Raw genomic sequence first — 6,697 nt, forward strand, 5'->3', positions numbered from 1 at the left:
CAAGCATCTTGTCTGAAAAGGAAAGATGAACATTCATCTTAACATTTTTGTCATTTCTGTTGGGGACTTAAAATTTCCAAAAGCAAAGCTTAAAATTTTGGAATGAGGTGTATCGGTTTGTACCCTGGATCTTATCAGCAGACATATCTGATCCTGAGGTCTGGAACTTTCTTGTACATTTGGCTTATAAAAAAGAAATCCAAGAAAAACATAATTTCCCTCTCTCCTTTTTCCCGATAATGGCAACCATCCAGCAATGCTTTAAAAACCCACCTAAGATTGAGGAAAGCTTACAAATGCCAGAAAATAATAAAGGAGAAGGTTCAAATGATAAAAAAGACCCTAAAAATTGCCCAGTAGCAGATTCAGCAAAAGCCAGGGCTTCCAAAGATTCTCAGGTAAATTCCCCTCCCCCTCCACCTCAGCTGCCTCCAAGCCCTGCGGCACCTCCACCCCCTGTGGAGACACGCCTTACAGCCACAGAGCAGCTGTGTAACCTTAGAGATAATGAAAGTTGCCAGCCTCAAAATTTCCAGCCTCAGTGGTCTCAGGAACCCCAAAACCCACTGGTAGAGGCTTTTCCTGTTAACTTACAAATAACCTGCTGTGTAAAGTAGTAGTTTCTCCATGTCCGGATAGCCCACGGGCTCGGTTCAAAATGCAGAGACTCCTTTTAACAACAGTGTGTCTTTCCTATCATTTTCCTGACTCACCTTTTGAAGTGACCGCCACAAATGCCCTACCATAAACATGGCCTCTGGCTCTGGAAATGCCATGCTTTCCTGTGTGATTTTTCTGGCGGTCTGGCAACCTGGCAGGAGTTCACTTCCATATGTAAATAGAGTATCTCACAAAGTGCCTATCAGCTAAAGCTTTTACCACTACCTCCGCGGTATAAAGTTCCCTGGTTTTCCCTCAGTATTTGGAGCTGGAAGTGGAGCTGGAACTAGGAACTAGAGCTGGGACACTGAGACTTGGAGCCGAGCAGAATCACTTAATAAAGAGCTGTAACACGGAAAGCTGAATCCTGTGTCTCCCTGCCTGCGTTCCAGCCTCCCCGGGGGCGGTATTCCCCCGTCATTGACTCACGGACACCCAGCTTTAGCCGCCCCCACACTTTCCCGCATGATCCAGTGGCCGGTGGATTTCGCATCTTGAGGAAAGTGCACGGGTGAAATTAGGGTGGGACCCGGCCGGGCAAAAGCCCCTGCAGCAGGGACTTTCAGCACCACAGCAGCGGACAGCGATGCGGGACATGGCACGGCGGAGAAGCCCGTGGGACCCGCGCCATGCCTCTCCGGGTGCGCACAGGGGCCCTGAGAGCCCAGTGCGCTCCCCATAATTTCTATGCAACTGATTTTTAAATTATTCTATAGATTTGCTACCTTATTTTATTAACTTTTTCTTTCTTCATCTCTAATATGCTGTGTGATTCTTTTCTTGTCTTCTTGTGGCTGAGTCTTGATGATCTAGATAGTACTTGAAATAACTAACGGCAAGATGTTTCTTTGTAGACAGCAGATTTGCATGGCTAGTCAGTCATGCTGTTTCTTTTAATATGTGACACTAACTTTATATAAGCTCACTTTCACTTAATCACCAATAGTCTGCCTAATTTCTTGTATATACTACACATACAGATTAACTCCAGTAATTCAGAGGAAAATTCCCTTCAGTTTGGGCATAAAATGATGCACCATATGTACATCTCATTTGAAGCATTCAAATATGCAAGAAAAGAAATCACATTATTTCCTCTAAATCAAACTTAACGTTTACAAGGAAGCATATGTTTTTAGGAGGGAGGTAAGGAGTTGCAGTGCAACACCATGTCAATAACAACTACCTGTTATTCCCAGGTAGAATAACAGAAAAATCTGGATGGCTTAGTTTGTCTAGGAAAAAAATAGAAAGTGGAGCTATCACTGCCATTTCAGAGTAAAAACTACTTCTGTCCATATACTATTGTCTATTACTGACATTGCCTCAGACTGTTATTATCATGGACACTGAGTTGACTGTTACACAACATTGATTATGTAGCCTTAGAGCATGTGCCTTCAATGGAACCTTCTATCTTGTCTCTCTCAGTCAATTCATGAAATGACAGAATACCGTAAACTAAGTAAAACATAAACAGAAATTTGTTTCTTGTAGCTCCAGAGACTAAAATGTCAAAGACCAAAATTTGATGTCAGGTAAGAGCCATAGAAAGGAATCATTAAGTTCAGTCCACATTCAGAAACAGAATAAGTTTCAGCTTCTAGGGAGAACAATAACTACATATAGTGCATGGGCCAATTTTCTTTTTATTTTGTCTATTTCCAAATTTATCCCAAAAGCCTCCAACATTCTGGCTTCTTTTCAGTGGCCTCTGTCTTTGGAATAGAGAACAGACCATTTCCTTAAAAGAAATCAGCGATCCTAGCGTCATCTCTATGGTATCTGAAAGATATACACTATTTAGCCCATATTGTTCTTTAGCTATACTGGTGATTTGCTATGATATTTCTAGAAGACTAAGAATTTTAGGAGAATTTTTTCAGGAACGATTGGATGACAAAAGTGAGCAAGGTAATAATAGACAATTTTGTCACATTAACGGGGAACAGAAGGCTTTAGAGACAGTACGTTTTCTGTGTAAAATTTGTGAATCTTTGAAAACTTGAGAATTATTTTAACTGACTACAATGACATATGTCTGAAATCTCATCATTTGTGTGGCTAAGGCATTAGGATCACCACCACTTCAAGGCCATTTCAGGCCTACATAATGAGGCTGTCTGAAAAAAAAAAGTATCTTCTAGTTTCTCTAGTAATCTACTTTTATGAAACAACATATTTTTCAGTATCTATATATTTATAGCTTTGCCTTCTTTTCTTAAAAGGATATGTTTATTCATTTTTCCTCTCCAGTGTGAACCTTCCCATAAGCTTAGGAAAAATGTGAAAACCTCTAGCAAAATTGTAACATAAAAATTACAGCATTATTGTTAATGATTTAGCTCTTCTTGGTTCTAGATTGACAATTTAATCTGTAGATATGGATGAAGCACAGTTCATTTTATGGTGTGCTTCAAAATTTTAAAATATACCTTAAAGTATTGATATTGGATCAATGAGATGTTATACTTTTGAAGGATTAAGTATATCATGTTGCTGTTAATGTCAGAAGAGTTATGCTGTATTTTAATTACACATATAAAGAGATGACTGATAAAAATGAATCCCTATAAGAAGATGGAATTGAACCATTTATAAGTATATATAAAGCTATTTGGAGGGTACAGACATGCTTATAAAGACATGCTTCATTTTCTGTGATTTTGGGGAATGAAAAGAAAAGGTTGGAAGTTTATGAATTAACTTTCTGATCTGTCAGTACTATATTACAGAGAGATTTGGAAGGCTCAAAGCAATATTTCACTCTATACTGGAAATCAACATAAAGGGCACATTCCCATGCTTCTGTTTCTTACACGGTCAGTCTAGCAGTAGAATGAGATGTACTGTTTTATTGCATATTTTATACTGGTTCTTAATTTTTAAAAAAGTCAGAATTTGGAAGAAATCAAAACATGACTAGGTATTGCTGTAAAAGAACTCATGAACTGATAAGATTTAAGTAACATTATTTATAAGAGCAATGCTATTCTATTGTCTCTTTTATTTGTTTTTAAAAGAGAACTCAGGTTGGTTTTAAACTCCTGGAATTTGTAAAATATATTTTTATTGATTTTTTTTGTATTTCACACACAGAATCTTAGTCTTCTTTATACCCTCTTCCCCACTGGCACCCTCCCATAACCCTCCTCCCGACACACACATACACACTCTGGATTCCATGCATTCTACTATTTATGTAAAGGCTTATCAAGCAAAGTTACTGTCCCCTGACATTCCTCAGTACAAGTTCATCCATCCACTGTGGTTTAGTCAGCCTATTAAGAGTCACTTCTCTTAAAGATGATAAGCTCTTCCTCACCCAGCAATAATCAACTGCTTAATAACTCTTCAGCTAAGATTAAGGCCTGCTGTCAATTTCCACAGTTCTATGCTGAGTTTTTGTCTGCTTGAGTTTGCATGGGTCTTGGGCATGCTGTCATCATTGTGGTAAGTTCATATGAGCAAAGTCCCTGGACACTGTAAGACTCTATTCCCATGTGGTCATGCATTCTCTCCCTTGGTTCTTACACTCTTGATTCATTTCAAAGAAAGCAACATTTTCTACCATTCCACACACATAGAGACTCTCCATGTCCTGCCATTTTTGACAATATTTGTTTGGATCACTGATTCACTTGTTCAACAAATACGTATTGAACAACTATCATATTCCCAGTACCACATCTTCGGGATGCACAGTGAGTGAGACACAAATACATTGTCCTTATTGACCTGAGCCCTTATGGGTGAGACAGACAATATATAGTCATGAGAGTGAGTATAAAATGACACTTCTGCCTCAAGATCTCTCTGCACAAGCTTAAGACTTATATATCCACCACCACACCTTCCAGCAGCTTGACTGCCACTTTGCTACTCACTCTGCAACTCCAGCCTCACTAGAAGTTGCCATGAATCCTAAATGTTCTTTCTCCACTGGCAGATCCTGCAACTGCACCAGATCCTGCAGCTGCAAAGGCTGCAACTGCACCTCCTGTAAGAAGAGCTGCTGCCCCTGCTGCACTGTCAGCTGCTCCAAGTGTGCACAAGGCTGTGTCTGTGAGGGGCATCTGACAAGTGCACCTGTTGTGCCTAAGGTGGGGACAGTGCTGCTTCCATATGTAAATAGAATGAATGGATGGCCTGGCATGTGCCAACCCAGATTTGTTTTTCATACAGTTCTAAACCGCTTACATTCCTTTGTTCTATGAAGTATGTGAATATTAAAAGTCAATTATTTAATTCTGAAAAAAGACTTCTATATCCTTGGATGTGTCCACTATTATGGACTAATGTCAAAATTTGATTGTGATTACGATGCAAAATTTACGATGATGCACCTAGCAAGGCAAACAGTGTTTGCACACAGTTCTTTTATTTTCTCTTTCACCTCCAAAATATGAGGGGTACAGATGAGAGACAGCAACTGAATATGATCAAAATATATTTTATGGAATTCACAAAAATTCAATAAAATTTAAGAATTAAATCAGAAACAACAACAACAAAGAACAATAGTAATGTATGCATGAGAAATTCAATCAACAAATGTGTTAGCACCCTTACTTTGCCTGGACAATGCAGTGTTATTCACCTCTGAGAAATCAAGGAAGTACTGTTTTGACACAAGACAATAAAAATTCATGTGAGTAGAATCATGTGTCTTATGATCTTCTGAATAAACCAATCTCTTTCTGAAATGAGAAGAATCTTCTGTGTCTAGGGATGCTGTTCTCTTTTCTCCATAGGGTCTTGAAAAATAAGATGTAATGCCTGAGTACAAACAGTATTTATTCATTCACAATGCCTATGTTCTCTAGTGGAAAGTACAGTCAGCAGTGCAAGTGAAAATTTGTCCTCTAGTGAACTAGTCCATGTAAGCTAGACATGTTGGGAAGAATTCTACGGGATATATCACTTGAGTTGGACTTGAATGAGCAAAAATTAAAGAAGATTAAAATGGGAGTGAAGAACATTGTGTGAACGGGAATTAATTCATACAAAAGTTTTAAGGTAGAGAAGAATAAAGTCTATGAATTTGAAAATCAGGAAGTGATGCAAAATGAATCTGATAAGAATGTAAGAATAGACATTGCAGGGTCACGTTATCTATTTTAGAAATTACACTGTGTATCTGAAGTGCAATAGAATGTCCTTTTCTAATAGAGAAATAAATATTTATTTAAAACGACTCAATTTACATTTTGAAAGAATAATTCTAACCACACTATGAAAAAATAATTGTTGAGTTAACAGGGTAGTGACACTAATAGTTTCATTAGTAATTTATATATGCAAACACGTTTAACCCCCTCAGTTACCATGTGAATATATATTCATCCTGACTCTATATGTTAGGAAAAGAAGGGGATGTGTGGAAGCAAAACCAAGATTTAAACAGTGAGACAGGCTTTAGAATTGATTCATCTAAACACTAAATTAAAAGTTTCACTAGACACATTAACAATATATGGTGATCAATTATATTACATATGGCTCTGGGAACCACCAGTTGTATACTGATTTAGAAGACATAAAAATGTAATGACAGGGGCTGGAGAGATGACTCAGCTATTAAGAATACTGACTGTTCTTGCAGAAGACCTGGGTTCGAACCCTAGCACCAACATGGCAGCTAACAACTGTCTGTAACTCCAGTTCCAGGGAATCTGACAGCCTCTTCTGTCCTCTGTGGGCACTTCATGACACGAATGTACTTATCTACATGCAAGCAATACATGCACACATAAAATAAAATTTTTTTAACATGTAATGAGAGACATACGGTAGAGATGACGAGTTAGTCAAAGGAAAAAAAAGGTACTTAAAAATGATTCCTTGTGTTTGGTGTATGCAAATGGATCCATTGTGGTGTCTATCATTGACACAGAGCATTCTATACAATGATACAAAGACCAGCTATGGAGGCAGAATGTTTTTTTCCTGTAATGTCTTAATTGTAAGATAACCGTAATGTAGTTTGCAGGAGAGTGATGCCACATAGCAGTAGTCTATTGGGGATTAGGACTTA

General features: G+C 38.2%; 1 pseudogene; it reads left to right on the forward strand.

Moving 5' to 3' along the window:
* The first annotated feature begins 4,577 nt into the window (after window positions 1-4,577).
* LOC103735381 lies at window positions 4,578-4,762 on the forward strand (annotated as a pseudogene).
* Window positions 4,763-6,697: the final 1,935 nt, after the last annotated feature.

Source organism: Nannospalax galili, unplaced genomic scaffold (assembly GCF_000622305.1).
Source record: "Nannospalax galili isolate Female #2095 unplaced genomic scaffold, S.galili_v1.0 scaffold537, whole genome shotgun sequence".
Classification (NCBI taxonomy): Eukaryota; Metazoa; Chordata; class Mammalia; order Rodentia; family Spalacidae; genus Nannospalax; species Nannospalax galili.